The 19560-nt window shown below is 47.8% G+C and overlaps 1 pseudogene; it reads left to right on the plus strand.

Moving 5' to 3' along the window:
• The window catches only part of LOC139227984 (cryptochrome-1-like), a 78133-nt pseudogene extending 60700 nt beyond the window's left edge, over nucleotides 1-17433 (plus strand).
• Nucleotides 17434-19560: the final 2127 nt, after the last annotated feature.

A 19560-nucleotide genomic window follows, 5' to 3' on the forward strand; every position in this document is an offset into this window, starting at 1 on the left:
AACTCGTCTTTTTTTAAACGGGGCAAAGCGCACCCCTAATTCTTCATCATCCTCCGACACTGTATTGTCGGAGGATTCAGAAACCGTATCTATTCCTCGGTCGTGTCTTCGGGTTTGCGCTTTTAATTTATCCAAACATGGGTACCCTGGGAATTGATCAATACATTTTCCTTTTCCTATTATTGTCTCTTGACCTAATGATTTTTTCCATTCTTTAATTTCACCTTTAAGATCTTTAACTTCCGCTTCCAGCTTTTCAAGTTCAAGCTTTTTCTGTCGCAGCTGTTCACAAACAGCTTGCAATTGATCCTTTGTACTGGTCAGTTCTCGATCATGTTGAGAACGCATTATAATTTCATTCCGGTTTCGAATCTGGCCCATAACCGCTAGGGACCATATACTTCGCTCTTTATTTTTCATATGGGTCGTTTTTCCCCAGACCCTTTTAATCTCGTCCAAGGACCATTGTCCTTTGGAGGTTCCGTACTTTTGTTCGATGTTAATACAGGTTTTAGATAAGTTGAATTGTTGCTCTATGTATTCTTTCAACTGTTCGAGAATTAAATCTAAAGAAACTTGAGGTGGTGCCTGCCCACCTTTAACAGTTGTAGGCAATTCTTTGTTGTTATCTCCTGCTGCCATTATATTGAGTTCTTTACTGGGGTCTTGAGTCGTAGGCTCGCTAGCCGATCAATAGGTCGGTGATTAATTAACTAACACACCGCCGAAGTTTAGACGTCTATGGGACCTCGAGCCGACTACCAACCGGAGGGTTCGCAAACCGGAGGCTTTCGGAATCGCGTAGAAGGAGAGGCGAATTTAGACTTTTGACCAAGGACTTTTTTTTAAAAAAGAGGAGTCCTTACCTCTAGGTATAGGTCCGATGTCCAAAATTCAGTTTCTTTCCTCAGCGATCCTGTTCACAGCGCCAAAATTGTTAGATCTCTTAATTTCCAATGAAATACGAACTCCGATGGTAGTTTTCACTTTTTAATACTGGCAGAGAGCAACAAACTGCTGGCTGATTGCCAGTTTCTTTGTCTTACTGAGACACATGATCAAAATGGCTGTACTTTATACCTGGATCAATTTACAGGAAAGAACTCGCCTTCTTTGACCTTATTGGCTCAATTGAAAGTCTTTTAACGTTTTATTGGCTCGCTACCCAAGGTCCGAAAATGTCAAGTTGATTGATGAGTTAATGCAACATGCTGAGCAGCATGTAGCAGCCTTGACTTGGGGGTCTGTGAATTTTCACAGTCTGTCTAAATGAGCCTGTTTGAATACTCTATCACATGTCATCCCTTGTGACCTATATTTTTTTGTTTGAATCTGACCTGATGTCAGCCTACAAGAAGGATGCTCTAGAGTCAAAGAGTGATGACCCTACCAGATACGAAATGATAGTACCTACATAATGCTGCACAATGAACTTGTGGAAGTGACAACTCAATAAACTAGCACTTTCACTCCAGTGGGGTAAGTCTTCACTTGCTCACTGGGTGCACAGTTAAATCGTGCAGCATTGTATTTCTTTCTCGTGGTCAGCAGATGCCAGTACAGCACACCCTCTGCTATTCTACACACGGAATGATTCACAGATTAGAAGAATCCCGTGAAAAGTTTGGCTTCTCTGACTGGAATTGGGAAAGGCAATTAATCTCCGAGAGTGGGTAGAGCTCTAGAAAATACTTTGCCCCTAATCTAGGATGGACTCTAGGTCCTCTGGTGGTGATGCGATGGTGTTCTTGTAGATAAAGGACACAGAATCTCAATACACCCTGGTTAATAAGGAGATATTTTGACACACAAGTTTGATCTATAACCAGAGAGAGTGGAAAAACTGGAATTCAATGTGGGAAAGTTTTGGGTCATTCACTTTGGATCCAAGAAAGGCAAATGGAATATTTTCTGAATGTTGTGAGACTAGGAACTGGTGGAGTAAAGCGATGTGGGTATCCCGATAAAGATCACTAAAAGCTAGCGCATAGGTACAAAAAGTTAATCAAAAAGGAATGTTGGCCTTAATCTCAAGGGGACTGAAATATAAAGGGGAGGAAGTCATGCTTCAGTTGCACAAAGCTATGGTCAGACCCCATCTGAAGTACTGCATTCAGTTTTGGGCACCGAACCACAGGAATGATCTATTGACCTTAGCGAGGGTTTAGCACAGATTCACCAGAATGATGCCTGTGCTAAAAGGATTAGATTGAGGACAGGTTGCATACATTTGACTTGTCGCTTTCGGTTTGTTCTCTGACATGTTTAAAATAATAGCACAGATGCAGAGGTCTAGAAATTGGATTGCTCTGCAGCCCTTTTACACACGTAAAGTTTGTGGCTAAGGGTCCAATATAGCAAGTGACATGTATGCGCTCATTCTGCATCGTATGTCCACTGTCTCCATATTGGTTAAGGATCCTCCGTAAGTGTCCAGGGCACATTAGACCCTTTTAAGAGTACATTTTAGAACAGTACTGGGTGGTGTGTGGCCAGCACAGGTTCTGCCCAGTATCATCTGGCGGTCCAGATGAAGAGGAATGCATTAAGTGATTACAGTATTTCTTTTGGCCCAGGCGGAGCAGAAGTGCTTCACTTTACTGTGGCTCAGTGAGTATCACTCTCGCCTCCGAGAGTTCTAGAGACTTGAGCACAAAATTTCGGCTGACACTCCAGTCCAGTATTGAGGGAGTGCTGCACTGTCGGAGTTGAACTGAGTCCTTTCTCAGGTGGACGTAAAAGATCCCAGGGCACTATTTTGAAGGGCGGGTGAGTTCATCCCTCAACCAACATCACTAAAATGGTCATTATCACATTGCTGTTGGTGAGCTTGCTGTGCGAAAATTGGCTGCCACGTTTCCCACATTACAACAGCGACTACTTCAACAATACTTCATTGGCTGATTGATGTGGGTCCTCGGCCATGTTTTCCTAATGCCAACCCGATGTCATTGATGTCAGTTTTGGGCGAGAGTGGGGCCTGATTGGGCGAGAATGAGGCCTGATATATTTAAATAAGGTTCAGTAGTTGCAATGGCCTGGGCATCATGTCCATGCGCTGGACCAAACGCACACTCCTTTCCTCCAAACAATATTGGGGATCATGCTTCTACCTTTCATTTAGTTTTGTTCTTTCCTGCGTTGTCTTTAACCAGGCATTGTGCAAAGTCGCACCAGTGGATCGAGAATGGGTAAGTGTGGATTGGAACGTGATGCTGTTGCTGGTGATGACATGGAATCTTTTGCACAAAAAGTCTGGCGATAGCATGTTGATGTAAGTATTACATTTGGAAGAACACTAATTTTGCTGCTTTAAAGATAAGTTTTCATTCCTTTTTGTAAAAAAAGCATAAAAGTACGAATTTTGGGTTTGCACGATATGATCTTTCCAGATCAGTGCTAGCGGTTTTTCCTGCAAGTAAGCCCCATGTCCCTTTGTTGCCCAATATTTAGTCATATGACAGCGTGTCCCGGAGCTCATAACAATAACATGCATGTGTACGCTCTCATACGTGTTATACTAATCTCTTCCAGACAGTGGACAGACGCTCACCCGAGTGGGGCCAATTGTAAAGCAATAAATTGGTTTATTTTGCATGCAATGCATGAACAAATAGTTTACAGTTTTCAATGAATTTCAATCTATTCACAATGCTGCTCGTAACCTAGAAAATAGCATGTCACCCCAACCCAGCTAGCAGACAAAATCCCTGAAACTACTTGGCCCTCGTCTTAGAATGAGAGTCCTCTATTTCTGTCTGGCTCCACACCAACTTTCTGCAGCCTGAGCTGGTCACAGGAAGCCGCACACCAACCCCTTGCGGATTGGTCTATTCAGCTGCCAATCAAAAAGCTGTCACCTCCCAAGCTTTGGAACTTCAAGCAACTCCACCCTGCCTGCTGTGCTCAAATTAATTAGGTCATCTCAATACCATATGTGTGAATGTCACTGCATCAAATGAACAAACCCCATTGCCTTAAACTTATATAGCGTATGAGAAATATCTACCTGACAGATACTTTATCTGGTTCCAGCTGCTGGCTTCAATATGCTTTGCCAGGGAGCTTCTGTTGTATGGATTTAACTCTTTACATGCTGAATTTAACTGAATAACATCCTTAATATAAATTAACTTAAAAACCTTCTGATGAAAACAGTCAAAATCCCAAAACATGACATTAGTTGATTTACTGAGTCAGGGTAGGGGTGCTCATCGCCGAGAGCATGCAGAAATCAAGCGCAGGCAGTGGAAAGAGCGTGCGGCAAACCAGTCCCACCCACCCCTTCCCTCAACGACTATCTGTCCCACCTGTGACAGGGACTGTGGCTCTCGTATTGGACTGTTCAGCCACCTAAGGATTCATATTTAGAGTGGAAGCAAGTCTTCCTCGATTCCGAGGGACTGCCTATGATGATGATGATGCTTGTAATAGATCGGTTTTAGTTCTGAGGAGAATGAATAAATCACCAGTCGATATCCTGTGGCAGTGCACATGGTCGGTCAGAGAATATGATGTCTCTTTCACCTGTTTTGTTCTCAATTTCCTGTTGCGTGCTCTCGACCCCTTCTCTCTCTCCCTCCCTCACCCTTCTCTCTCCCTCCCTTACCCCTATCTCTCTCTCCCTCACCTAAGGGGGTACTGAAGTTTCATGTTCAGCCATGAACTCATTGAATGGCGGCGCAGGCTAGAAGGGCTGAATGGCCTGCTCCTGCACCTATTTTCTATGTTTCTCTCTCTTTCTCCCCCTCGTCTTCTCTCTCTCACTCTCCCCTGTCTCACTCACTCAATCTCACTCTTCCCTCTCCCCCTTCTCTCTCCTCCTCCCCCTTCCTTCTCCCCCTTCTCTCTTCCCGTCCCTCTTCTCTCTCCCCCACCCCATTCTCTCTCTTTCACTCTCCCCCGTCTCGCTCGCTCTCCCCTGTCTCACTCACTCTCTCCTGTCTCACTCACTCAATCTCACACTTCTAACTTGCTTCCCTCCCCCTTCCCTCTCCCCCTTATCCCTCCCCGTCCCCCTTCTCTCTCCCCCTCCCCCTCTCCATCCACCTTCTCTCTCTCCATCCACCTTCTCTCTCTCCATCCCCTTCTCCCTCTCGCTCCCCTTCACCCTCTCCCTCCCCCTTCTCTCTCTCTCTCTCTCTCTCTCTCTCTTCCGTTTCTCTCTGTCTCTCTCTCTTCCTCCCCCTTCTCGCTCTCTCACTATCCCACGCCCTTCTCTCTCTCTCTCTCTCTCTCTCTCTCTCTCCCTCCCCCTTCTCTCTCCCTCCCCTCTCTCTCTCTCTGTCCCTCCCCCTTCTCTCTCTCTCTCTCTCTTCCATTTCTCTCTCTCTCTCTCTTCCATTTCTCTCTGTCTCTCTCTCTTCCTCCCCCTTCTCGCTCTCTCACTATCCCACGCCCTTCTCTCTCTCTCTCTCTCTCCCTCCCCCTCCCCTTCTCTTGCTCACTCCCTCCCTCCTCTCTCTCTCTGTCCCTTCCCCTTCTCTCTCTCTCTCCGCCTCTCTCTCTCGCTCTCCTCCTCTCTCTCTCTCGCCTTCTTTTTTCTCTCTCTCTCTCTCTCGCTCTCTCTCCCTTCCCTTCTCTCTCTCTCTCTTTCTCCCTCTCTCTCCCTTCCCTTCTCTTCTCTCTCTCTCTCTCTCTCTCTCTGTTATGTATCGAAGAACTCCACGAGGCTGAGTACTGTGAGCTAAACTTAGTGTGACCGTAGTCTTCTTTATTACTGATATGTCCTTACTATACAGTATAAATGCACACGAGGCCCATACTTGAGAGAAGGTCACTCTGTGACCAGTTACCTTTATTACCAAGACCTCAAGTGATGAAGGTGGGTGGAGCTTCCCCTTTTATACTTGAGAGTCCAGGTTCGGAGTGTTTCCCACAAGTTCGCCCCCTGTGGTCAATGTTCTCACAGTGTACAACTTAGGTCAGCTTGTACATGGGTTACAATGATAGTTGAATACATGACATCACCTCCCTGTCAAAGTCTTATTGGGATCACAGGTTAAGTCTCTCTGGTGGTTTACACTCCCTTGTTGAGATCCTGAGTTGGGGCTCCGGTTGTTAGCACTGGCCTGAGTGTCTGCTGTTTGCAGTGCCTCAGGCCTGTCCGGACTGCCCACAGTGACTGGGCTCTCCTCCACTTGGTTCCGGTGTTCGGTCACCTGTGGTGGAGTAAACTCTACGTCGTATTCTTCCTCTGCTTCTTCCAAGGGGTTGCTAAACATCCTTTTAGTTTAATCCACGTGTTTGCGGCAGATTTATCCATTGGTAAATTTAACTACCAAAACCTTATTCCCCTCTTTGGCAATCACGGTGCCTGCAAGCCATTTGGGCCCTGCAACGTAACTAAGGACAAAAACAGGGTCATTGACATCAATACATCGCGCCCTCGCATTCCTGTCATGGTAGTCGCATTGTGACTGACGCCTGCTCTCAACAATTTCTTTCATAGTAGGGTGTATAAGGGATAACCTGGTTTTGAACGTCCTTTTCATTAGCAGCTCTGCGGGTGGAACCCCTGTGAGCGAGTGTGGTCGGGATGTATTGACCAACAGGAAGCGTGATAAGCGGTTTTGCAGGGAACCCCCTTGGAATCTGAGCATCCCCTGTTTGATTATCTGCACTGCTCGTTCCGCCTGGCCATTTGAGGCCGGCTTGAACGGTGCCATTCTGACATGGTTGATTCCATTGCCTGCCGCAAAGTCCTGGAATTCCGTGCTTGTGAAGCACGGGCCATTGTTGCTGACCAAGACATCCGGTAGACCATGGGCGGCGAACATTGCCTGTAGACTTTCTACCGTGACAGAGGATGTGCTTGAATTTCAAATGGCACACTCAATCCATTTGGAATAGGCATCTATTACAACCAAAAACATTTTCCCCATGAAAGGACCTGCGTAGTCCACATGGATGCGTGACCATGGCTTGGCAGGCCAGGACCAGGGGCTTCCCTGTGTGCGTTGCCCAGCTGAACACATGTGTTGCATCTGCGAACACAAAGTTCCAGGTCTGCATCAATCCTTGGCCACCAAACGTGTGACCTGGCAATTGCCTTCATCATGACAATGCCCAGATGCTCATTGTGAAGTTCTCTGATAAACACCTCTCTGCCCATCTGGGGCATGTCTACCCGGTTTTCCCACAGTAGGCAATCGGCCTGAATCGAGAGTTCATCCTTGCGCCTATGAAATGGTTTAAATTCCGCAGGGCATGCCCTGTACGTGGCTGCCCAGTCCCCATTCAGGACACATTTCTTGACTAAAGACAGTAGCGGGTCTTTATTTGTCCAGACTTTAATCTGACAGGCTGTCACAGATGAGCCTTCGCTTTCGAAAGCTTCAACAGCCATGACCATCTCAGCATCATGCTCAGTTGCCCCCTCAGTGGTGGCTAGTGGGAGCCTGCTGAGTGCATCAGCGCAGTTTTCAGTGCCCAGTCTGTGCCGAATTATGTAGTCATAGGCGGCTAACGTAAGTACCCACCTCTGTATGCGGGCCGATGCATTAGCATTTATGGTCTTGTTGTCGGCCAGAAGGGACGTTAGGGGTTTGTGATCTGTCTCCAGCTCAAATTTCCTGCCAAATAGGTCCTGGTGCATTTTTTTTACTGCATATAAACATGCTAGCGCCTCCTTTTCTACCATCCCATAGCCCCTTTCTGCCTGGGACAGACTTCTGGAGGCATAAGCTACCGGCTGTAACTGACCATTGGCATTCACATGCTGCAACACACACCGACCACATAGGACGACGCATCGCACGTTAAAACAAGCTTCCTTTATGGATCATATAACATTAGCAGTTTGTTGGAGCATAACAAATTGTGCGCTCTATCAAAAGCCCTTTCCTGGCTGTCCCCCCAGACCCAATCACAACCTTTGCGTAGGAGCACATGTAGCGGCTCTACGTGCTCAATTTGGGAAGAAATTTGCCAAAATAGTTCAGGAGCCCCAGGAACGAACGCATCTCTGTCATGTTACGGGGTCTGAGTGCTCTCTGGATCGCTTCTGTTTTGGATGCAGTTGGTCCGATCCCGTCTGCTGCTACCCTCCTCCCCAGGAATTCTACCTCGGGAGCCAAGAAGACGCATTTCGCCTTTTTCAGTCGCAGCCCTACACGGTCCAGTCTGCGTAGCACCTCCTCCAGGTTGTCGAGGTGTTCTTCAGTATCATGACCCGTGATGAGGATGTCCTCTTGAAAAACCACCGTCCTTGGAATCGACTTGAGGAGGCTTTCCATATTTCACTGAAAGATCACAGCGGCCGAACAAATCCCGAACGGACATCTGTTGTACTCAAACAACCCCTTGTGTGTCGTGATGGTGTTTAGCTTCTTCGACTCACTCGCCAGCTCCTGGGTCATGTAAGCTGAGGTCAGGTCCAATTTTGAAAAAAATTTGCCACCGGATAGCATCGCAAAGAGGTCCTCTGCTCTCGGTAGCGGGTACTGGTCTTGAAGTGACACCCGATTGATGGTGGCCTTGTAATCGCCACATATCCTAACTGACCAATCTGCCTTGAGCACCGACATGATCGGGCTCGCCCAGTCACTGAATTTGACTTGCGAGATGATGCTTTCCCTCAGCAGGTGGTCCAATTTGCATTCTATCTTTTCCCGCGTCACGTACGGCACCACTCTGGCCTTGTGGTGTACTGGCCTGGCGTCCGGGTTGATGTGAATCACTACCTTGGCTCCCATGAAAGTGCCGATGCTGGGTTGAAATAATGAGTCAAATTTGTCCAGGACCTGTGAGCATGATACTCGCTCCATAGAAGAAATTGCATTGACATCACCCCATTTCCAGTTCATGACAGCAAGCAAACTCCTTCCCAGTAGTGCGGGACCATCCCCCGGGGCAATCCAGAGTGGCAACCTGTTCTCCGAATTTTTGTGGGCCACGACTACCGTGGCACTGCCTAGCACCGGAATGATCTCCTTTGTATATGTCTGTAGCTGTGCGTCAATCGACAATAATTTTGCCCTCCTGGCCTTGGACACCCACAACCATTCGAACTGTTTGATACTCATCAGGGACTGACTGGCCCCCGTGTCTAGCTCCATTAATACTGGGATGCCATTGAGGAGCACTTCCATCATTATCAGTGGCGTCCTGGTATATGAACTGTATATGTGATCCACATGAACTCGCTGAACTTCAGCTTCCAGTGATTTACCCCAGTATTCATTTGGCCTCGTAGGGCTTACATCAGGCCCATCCTCCTCGTACATCAACCTGGCTGCAGGTTTCCTGCATATACGCGCCAAGTGACTGCTGACATTGCAATTTCTGCAGGTATATTGCTGATACCTGCAAGCTCTGGCTGGGTGTTTGCCTCCACACCACCAGCATGAGCTGGAGGCCCCGTTGTTGGAAACAAAAGGTCCATTACCAGTCGATCATCTCTGACTGTCTCTGCAACTGTCCTTAAGCGACCCTTAACAGGTGTTGATGGCCCCTTTACTGGCCGCATTGTCCATTGCGATGGCATGTATCGCCGTTCAGCTAGCCATTGTCTCTGTTGAATTCCCCCTTTGGATTCATCTACATGCTGGGGCATGTCCAATTGCCTTTGTCTACCTAGAGAACTGTGTACCGCATTAACAATGTTGATTCCCTGGTCGTTTGTCGCATTTGAGCCAAGATTTTTGTCATACATCATTCTGGTCTCTTCCTCCCCTGAGATAAATGTCTGGGCTATCAGAACCGCCGCTTCCAAGGTCAAGTCTTTGGTCTCAATCAGTTTCCTGAAAACCCCAGCGTGCCCAATGCCCTCAATAAAAAAGTCTCGCAGCATCTCCGCTCTGCATGCATCTGTGAACTTACATAGGCTCGCCAGTCGCCGGAGATCTGTCATGAAGTCTGGAATGCTTTGCCCTTCTCACCGCCGGTGTGTGCAAAACCGGTGTCTCGCCATGTGCATGCTGCTCGCCGGTTTAAGGTGTTCCCCGATCAACTTACTGAGTTCGTCAAACGTCTTATCCGCCAACTTCCCTGGCGCTAGAAGGTCCTTCATCAGGGAGTACGTTCTGAATCCACAAACCGTCAGGAGATGTCATTGGATCACAAATTGGCTAATTTTTTGATTACATATCGCAATATTCCTCATACAACTACTGGTAGAACACCAGCAGAGTTGTTTCTCAAACAACAGCCACGAACCAGATTCTCGTTATTAAAGCCAAATTTGGCACAGTCCGTAGAAGAGACACAATTAAGACAGAAAGAGAATCATGATAGAGGTAGAGTAAAAGAGAGAAGTGTGAAATTAAACCAGAAGGTGAGAATGAAGAACCATCACCATAAATGGTTAAAGTGGTTACTAGGAAGAGTGGTGAAGATATGTGGTCCTTGCACATATTTGGTAAAGATGTTTGATAATGGACAGGTTAGGTTTACTCATTTTGATCATATTTTACATACATACATGGAAGGAATTGAAGGTGGGAATGATTCAACTAACATGGTGCTCTCTACCAATTTGCTTTTACACTCCTTAAATGCTGTATCGCATTCTTTTGACCACTTCCAATGGACCTGTTTTTTCAAAAGTTCATTCAGTGGATGTAATACTATAGCCAAATTTGGTAGGAACTTCCCATAATCGTTCAAAAGACCCAAGAATGAATGAAGTTCAGTGACATTCCTGGGAGTGGATGCATTTCTAATTGCATCCAATTTTTCAATGGTTGGATGTAAACCATCTTTGTCTACCCAAAGTACTCCACTGAGTTTTGAAATAACTCACACTTACGAGCAGACACTCATTTGCCTATTTGGTGCTGAAATTAGTATGTCATCCAAATAACATACTACCCCTTCAATAGCTTGCAAAATCTGGTTCATCACCACTTGGTGGTAGCCTATTAAATTGATATAGGCCTAGATGAGTATTTATAGTCAAACATGAATTGGACTCCTCATCTCGTTCAAGCTGTAAGTAGGCATTCGTAAGATCCAGTTTTGAGAAGATCTGACCACCTGTCAGTGTTGTCGACAAATCTTCTATATTCGACAATGTATTGGGGACATTACCCTCTAGAACCTGGTTTATGGTTACTTTATAATCACCACACAATCTTACCTTACCATCGGACTTAGGTACAACAACAATGGGTGTAGCCCAATTACATCGATCTATCTTACAAATAATGTTCTCAGTCTCTAGTCTTTTGAGTTCTTGCTCAACTTTCTCCTTGAGTGCATATGGTACGGAACGTGGCTTGTAGTTATCCGATCTAGCATTCTTCTGTACCCTGACACTCGCCTTGAAGCCTTGGATCGGACTGCCCGATTCGCAGAATATCTTCGGATACGTCTTGATAATCTCATCCGTTGATGAAAATCTCACTTCCACACAGAAAATCCTACTCCAATCCAGCTTCAGTGAGCTCAATCAATTTCTTCCTAGTAAGGCAGACTTGTCTCCTTTCACTACTATTAGAGACAAGTTCTGAAATTGATCTTTATATTTCACCGGTACGGTGATATGACCTACTACAGGAATTTTCTCTCCCGAGTAGCCTCGCAGCTCTATCTTGGATTTCTCTAGTTGAAAATCACGCAATTTGTCGCGATATAGTGACTCCGGTACTACACTCACGGATGCATCTGTGTCAATTTCCATTGGTATCTTGAATCCCGCAACATCAATATGGATTTTGATGCTTTCCGAATCGCTGTCCGTTAACCTCGTGCTCCTGATGACATGTAATAACATCTCCTCGTCCTGTTGTTGTTCTTCCATGCTATGTAGTCTCTTGGGATTTCTACTCATAGCTTTGAACGCTGGACTCATAGCTTTAAAAACTGGTTTACCCTTCAGCCGGCATGCCTTCACAAGATGTCCAGTCTTTCTGCAGAAGAAACACACTGCCTTCACGTATGGACAACTTTGAGCAATGTGTTGCCCCAGGCACCTATAGCACGACTTCAACGCTTTGTTAGAATTTCCAGTTTCCGAGACTTTGGGCCCCCACTGTTTTTTACTTTGAACCTGCAGGTAATTTACCTCGTTTGACTGACGACCGTAATTATTATTTAATTCTCGGGAATATTGTTCGGCCATGCCCATTGACCTCGCTGTCTGACAAGCAATCTCAAAAGTGAAGTCATCCGTCATCAATAACTTCCTCTGATGGCATCATTTTTCACCCCACAAACAAAACGATCCCGTAATGATCGGTTTTGAAAGTTTCCAAAATTACAGTGCATCGATAGCTTTTTTAATGCTACGATTTAATCACTGATACTTCCATCAGCCTTTTGATTCCGAATCTCGAAACGATAGCTTTCAGCAATTTCTAACAGCTTGGGGTTATAGTGCTACTCCAGCTTCGTTAAAATCTCTAAGCACTGTGTCCTTTGGCTCGTCAAACACAAGCACATTTACAAGGGTTTCGTACAATGCCGGACCTGCCTCCGATAAGAAGATTGCTTTCTTACATTCCAACACAGCCCGGTTCTGGACTGCATTGTCTGGAACTTCGATTATGTTATTTGCAGTGAAATACATTTCTAGCCGATCCACATATGCTTTAAAACGTTCCTGGTCGTGTATATATTCCCCCAAATGTCCGATTGCACCTGCGATTTTAATCTCTAGCTGTTCACACTGTGTGCTGTATTTTACCTCGGATGTTGCAGCTTTTTCCAAAGAAACTTCCAAAGTCTCTCTGTCGGCTGGCTGAACCCTTTCCCAACAAAATTTAAGCTTTAAATCATCTCGCCGCCAAATGTGATATTTTCACAGAGCACAAGTACACACAGCACCTAACCTTACAGGCAGCTCTGTCGGAAGCCTCCGGAATCTGCCTGGTTTTGTTTATTATTAACACTGCAGTTGCAGTACACAATACGTTCACATCCACAGTGTGGAGCTACAAACATTACAAGCTTACAGACATTGCACTCTCCCTCCCACTTCCCTCTCTCTCCCTCCCCCTTCCCTCTCTCTCCCTCCCGCATCCCTCTCTCTCCCTCCCCTTCTCTCTCTCTCTCACTCCCCTTTTCTCCCTCCCCTTCTATCTCTCCCTTCCCCTTCTATCTCTCTCTCTCTCCCTCCCCCTTCTGTCTCTCACTCTCCACCCCCCTTCTCTCTCTGTCAGTTCTGCCCCTTTTCTCTCTCTCCCTCCCCTTCTCTTGCTCTCTCCCTCTCCCTTTTCTCTCTCTCTCTCCCTACTCTCTCTCGCTCCCTCCCTCCTCTCTCTCTTCCTCCCCTTCTCTCTCCCCCCCCTCGCTCTCTCTCTCACTCCCCCTGCTCTTTCTCTCTTTCTTTCCCGCTCCCTCACTCTCTCTCTCTCTCCTCCCCTCTCTCTCGTTCTCTCTCTCCCTTCTCCTTCTCTCTCTCTCTCGCTCTCGTTCCCCCTTCTCTCTCTCTCACTCACCCTCTCCCTTCCCTCTCTCTCTCCCTCCCACTTCTCTCTCTCTCCCTCTCTCGCTCCCTCCTTCTTTTCTCTCTCTCTCCCCCTCCCCTTCTCTCTCTCTCTCTCTCTCTCACTCTCTCTCTGTTATGTATTGAAGAACTCCACGAGGCTGAGTACTGTGAGCTAAACTTAGTGTGATCATCGTCTCATTTATGACAACTCCACAGTGCCTAAACAACATGGCAGCCAACTTTTTATACTGGCCCTGCACGTGTGTGCAGGTGACCATTAGGACTCCAACAGTCGCACCCTCTGCTGGCAAGTATTAGATAGTTACAAAGATAATTCTCTCCCTACCCTTCTCTCGCTCCCTCCCCTTGTCTATCCCCCTTCTCTCTCTCTACCCCTCCCTCCCCTTCTCTCTCTCTCCCCTTCCTTCCCCATCTCTCTCGCCCCCTCCCTTCCTTTCTCTCTCTCTCCCCTTCTCTCACTCTCTCCTTCTCCCTTCTCTCTCTCTCTCTCTCTCTCTCTGTATCTCCCTCCCTCCTCTCTTCTTCCTCTCTCACCTCTCTCCCTCCCTCCTCTTTCTCTCTCCCTTTCCCTTGTCTCTGACTGTCACTCTCTCTCCCCGTCTCACTCACTCACTCTCCCCTTCTCTCCCTTGCTCTCTCCCTCCACCTTCTCACTTCTCTCTCTCTCTCTCGCTTCCCCATCTCTCCCCTTTCTCTCCATCCCCTACTCTCCCTCCCCCTTCTATCTCTCTCTCCCCCTCCCCTTCTCTCTCCCTCCCTTCTCTCTCTCTCCCCCTTCTCTCCCCTCTCTCTCTCTCCCCCTTCTCTCCCTTCCCCTTCTATCTCTCCCCCCCTTCTCTCTCCCCCTTCACTCTCTCTCTCCCTTCCCCTTCTCTCTCCCTCCCCTCCGCTTCTTTCTCTCTCTCTCTCACTCCCCCTTCCCTCTCTCTCTACCTCCCTCTTCCCCCTCTCCCTCCCCCTTCTATCTCTCTCGCTCTCTCCCTCCCCCTTCCTTGTCTCTCTCTCCCTCCCCTTCTCTCTAGCTCTCTCCCTCCCCTTCTGTCTCTCTCCCTCCCCTTCTCTCTAGCTCTCTCCGTCCCCTTCCCTCTCTCTCCTTCTCTCTCTCGCTCTCTCTCTCTTCCCTTCTCTCTCTCGCTCTCTCCCTCCCCTTCTGTCTCTCTCTCTCTCCCTCCCTCTTCTCTCTCTCTCTCTCTCTCTCCCTTCTGTCTCTCACTCTCCATCCCCCTTCTCTTTCTGTCACTCCCGCCCCTTCTCTTTCTCTCTCTCTCTCTCTTCCTCCCCTTCTCTCTGTCACTCTCTCCCTCCCCCTTCCTCCTCTCTCTCACGCCCTCCTCTCTCTCCCTCCCCTTCTCTCTATCTCTCTCCCTCCCTCTCTCTCCCCCTCTCTCTCCATCTTTTCTCTCTCCATCCCCTTCTCTCTCCATCTCTCTCTCTCCCCATTCTCCCTCTCTCTCTCTTCCCCTTCTCTCTCCCTCCCCCTTCTCTCTCTCTCTCTCTCTCTCCCTCCCCCTTCTCTCTCTCTCTCTCTCTCTCCCCCTTCTCTCTCTCTCTCTCTCTCTCCCCCTCTCTCTCTCTCTCCCTTCTCCTTCTCTCTTCCCTGTCATGTATCTCACATTACTGTATATAACTGTATCTTACCATGCTATACATGACTGTAACTGGATATGACCTGTAACAATAAACATACCTTACCACCAGGGGTGCACTTGCTGGAGACACTCCATACCTGTCCCATTGTGGTATATAAAGGGCGGTTTCAGGCAAGTGCAGCACTGGAGAGCTGTGAATTAAAGGTGCAGGTCCTGAGTGACCTTGACTTCAGCATGTGTCTTGTGTAAGTCAGTACATTAGAGTCAGGACAACACTTTCCCTCCCCCTTCTCTCTCTCTCTCTCTCTCTCTCTCTCTCTCTCCCTCTCCGCCTCTCTCTCCCTCCTCTTCTCTCCCTCTTCCTCCCCTTCTCTCCATTCCCCTTCTCTCACTCCCTCTCCTTCCCTTTCTCTCCCACCCCCTTCCCTCGCTCTCCCTCCCCCTTCTCTCTCTCTCTCTCTCTCCCCTTCTCTCTCTCCCTCCCATCTATATCTCTCTCGCTCCCTCCTTCTTTTCTCTCTCTCTCTCTCTCTCCCCTTCTCTCTCTCTCTCCTCCTCCTCTCTCTCCCTCCCTCCCCCTCTCTCCATCTGTTATGTATAGAAGAACTCCACGAGGCTGAGTACTGTGAGCTAAACTTTGTGTGACCGTAGTTGATATGTCCTTACTATACAGTATAAATGCACACGAGGCCCATACTTGAGAGAAGGTCACTCTGTGACCAGTTACCTTTATTACCAAGACTTCAAGTGATGAAGGTGGGTGGAGCTTCCCCTTTTATACCTGAGAGTCCAGGTTAGGAGTGTCTCCCACAAGTTCACCCCTTGTGGTCAATGTTCTCAAGGTGTACAACTTAGGTCAGCTTATGCATGGGTTACAATGATAGTTGAATACATAACATCACCTCCCCCCACAAAGTTTTATTGGGATCACAGGTTAAGTCTCTCTGGTGGTTTACGCTCCCTTGTAGAGCGCCTGAGTTGGGGCTCCGGTTGTTGGGTGCTGGCCTGAGTGTCTGCTGTTTGCGGTGCCTCAGGCATGTCTGGACTGCCCACAGTGACTGAGCTCTCCTCCACTTGGATCCGGTGTTCGGTCACCTGTGGTGGAGTAAACTTTACGCCGTGTTCTTCCTCTACTTCTTCTATGGGGTTGCTGAATCTCCTTTTAGTTTGATCCACGGGTTTGCGGCAGATTTGTCCATTGGTAAGTTTAACTACCAAAACCCTATTCCCCTCTTTGGCAATCACGGTGCCTGCAAGCCATTTGGGTCCTGCAGTGTAATTAAGGACAAAAACAGGGTTATTGACATCAATACATTGCGCCCTCGCATTCCTGTCATGGTAGTCACATTGTGACTGACGCCTGTTCTCAACAATTTCTTTCATAGTAGAGTGTATAAGGGATAACGTGGTTTTGACCGTCCTTTTCATGAGCAGCTCTGCGAGTGGAACCCCTGTGAGCGAGTGTGGTCGGGATCTATTGGCCAACAGGAGGCGCGATAAGCGGGTTTGTAGGGAACCCCTTTGGATTATGAGCATCCCCTGTTTGATTATCTGCACTGCTCGTTCCACATGGCCGTTTGAGGCCGGCTTGAACGGTGCCGTTCTGACATGGTTGATTCCATTGCCTGCCATGAAGTCCTGGAATTCAGTGCTTGTGAAGCATGGGCCATTGTCGTTGACCAAGACATCCGGGACACCATGGGCGGCGAACATTGCCCGCAGACTTTCTACTGTGACAGAGGATGTGCTTGAATTTAAAATGGCACATCCAATCCATTTGGAGTAGGCGTCTACTACAATCAAAAACATTTTTCCCATGAAAGGACCTGTGCAGTCCACATGGATGCGTGACCATGGCTTGGCGGAGCAGGACCAGGGGCTAAGGGGGGCTTCCCTGGGTGCGTTGCCCAGCTGAGCACATGTGTTGCACCTGTGAACACAAAGTTCCAGGTCTGCATCCATCCATGGCCACCAAACGTGTGACCTGGCAATTGCCTTCATCATGACAATGCCCGGGTGCTCATTGTGAAGTTGTATTGTATAGGGTTAATCACATAGGGTTAATTATGATATTCTGACAATTACAGTGTGTTTTCTGCTTCATGCCTCATGGAATGTTGTTGATGCAGAGAGAGAGAGAGAGAGAGAGACCTTGATGCGCACACCATCTTGTTTATGGGACGATCGGCACCTCGATGTCTCATGCTTTGTGGAAGAACAACTAGGGCCTTACAGATTAGGAATTGGCCATAAGCCACATGCAGCCATGTTTGTTCAATAGTATAAAGGAACGGAACTGTCCAGTAGCTCTTGGAACTTCACCTTGGACCGTCGTTGCGGAGTTCCCGATGGGTCGAAGGCTGTGAGCTTTGTTGCATCTTATCATACTTCTCTTTTCTTCGGAAACTGTATTATGTTTTTTTTCTCTCAGTAAACGGTGTTTTATCTTTACTTCATTTGTCTTGTCTCTTATTTAACATTCATCCAGATCCCGAACCTGGGTCTATTATTATCGATCCAAAACATTTTGGCATAGTCGGCAGGATCTGGTAAAATGTTTAAGAGAAGAGACAAGAAGCAGTCTCCTCCTGCGGGAGAGAAGTATAGAATATCAGGGTGGAGCACGAGGGATGAGGGTTTTGGCTCCCTTGCCAATGTGCTAGCCCGGTTTGGACCCCCACTACATGGGGACACGCAATTATTGGAACAGAGCAAAGATAGAGCCGTACCCCACGCGGTACTGTCTCTCCTGGAGGAAGCGGGCTTCTCACAGGAGAAAAATAGTCCCCCACAAATGGGATGGATTTTGTTGACAGCCTTAAGGGCCATGTGTAAACAACTTAAGGAAAGTGAGGCAGAAAATCTACAGTTAAAAACAGCTGTTAATGTTTTGGAAAGTCAAAACTCGACTCTGACTGAAGTGGTCTGCACTGCACAAGAACGGGCAGATAAAGTCAATGAACAATCAGAAACTTTAATATGCCATCTGGCGACAGTACAAAATAAAAAGAAAGCCAGACGACGGAAATTACAGATAGATCGGTCAAAGGTACATGCATTGGTAGCTGGACCCACTTGGGATCCGACTCGTTGGGACGGAGACATCTGGTATTCCTCTGACTCAGAATATGAGTGGACAGATGGAGAGGGGAGGGGGGGAAAGGGGAGGAAACTAAAGACCCTCGCCCATACGCTCCGGGTGCGGAAGCTAGACCCCTTATGACAAATAAGACGAAACAGCAAGATAGGGAACAGCCACTGGAGGGATGCGTGACTTCACCACTAGTGAGTTACAAGAAATAGGGTCTCGATTTCGCCAAAAACCCGGGGAATCATTGTCAGAATGGCTAACCCGGATTTGGGACCAGGGAGCATCAGGTGTAATACTTAACCCCGAAGAGTTAACAAAACTGGGGACTATGACTATGGACCACCATATCACAGCAGTGCTACGGAATGTCCAGGGCACAAGTTCGCTATGGGACATGGTTACTATAGGGGTCCGGCAAGACTATCCCTCTGCCGTTGATTGGGAAGGGGACGTAAAACCTTGGAATACTATGGCGGAGGGTGCGATACAGTTGTGCAACATGGCAACACAGGGAGGATTATATCACCAACCATATGGGGGGCCAGATCAGGAGCGCTTTACAGCAGGAATGCGGAGCAGGCTGATGAAGAGTGGCCCTCCTATGATGAGTGGTGCGCTACTCGCATTATTGGGACCAGCCCAAGGGCAGCGGGTGGGGCACGCTTGCCTATTGTTAGGACAGTTAGAAGATGTAGAAGATAGTGTGCGAGAGTCGAGAATGGCTAATGTAGAGGGGGATCGGGACCAGTGACAAAGTTCGACCTCTGGGAAAGGTACAGGTTTAGGAAAGACAAAAAAAAGAATTATGCGGAGGGACATGTTCGCGGCTTTTATTAAGGCAGGGGTCCCGAAGGGAAAAATTGATGGAATCCCAACAGGACCGATGTATTCTATGTGGGAGCAACACTGCGTCCCGGGAACAGAGAAGGGTGAAAGGAGGGAGGTAAGGGAGACTAGGTCGGATAGCGATAAGTCTGCGGATGCGGAGAAACCACCTCCCGCTAGCCTATACCCCAACGTAGAAGGGCTGTGGAAGGCTAGTAATCCCCTCGACTCGGGGTGTGGCCGGGATCCGGAAGTACTCCCCGTTAGAACCACATCAACCCAAGCTCCCGGGGACTTGAGGCCACATATTCCGATTATGATACATTGGCGGGGGCGGGGGGGAACATACAAAGTGATGTGGCTTTACTGGACACAGGGGCAGAAGTTACTATTGTCCATGGAAATCCTAGGAAACACACAGGGACCCGTATGATGATTAATGGGTTCAGAGGGGCTGTCCGAACAACTATAAGAATGGCGTTGGGAAATGGGCCTCCGCGCTGAGTAACGGTCTTAATATCGGCAGTGAAGGAACATATTATTGGGATGGACCTTTTAAAGGGAACCACACACAACACTTCGTTCGGGCGATTCTCATTCGGGATACGGGCGATCACTGTGATTGCAGGGGAAACAAAGTGGGAACCAGTGGTTATACCACG

The sequence above is a fragment of the Pristiophorus japonicus genome, chromosome 17 (assembly GCF_044704955.1).
Source record: "Pristiophorus japonicus isolate sPriJap1 chromosome 17, sPriJap1.hap1, whole genome shotgun sequence".
NCBI lineage: Eukaryota > Metazoa > Chordata > Chondrichthyes > Pristiophoridae > Pristiophorus > Pristiophorus japonicus.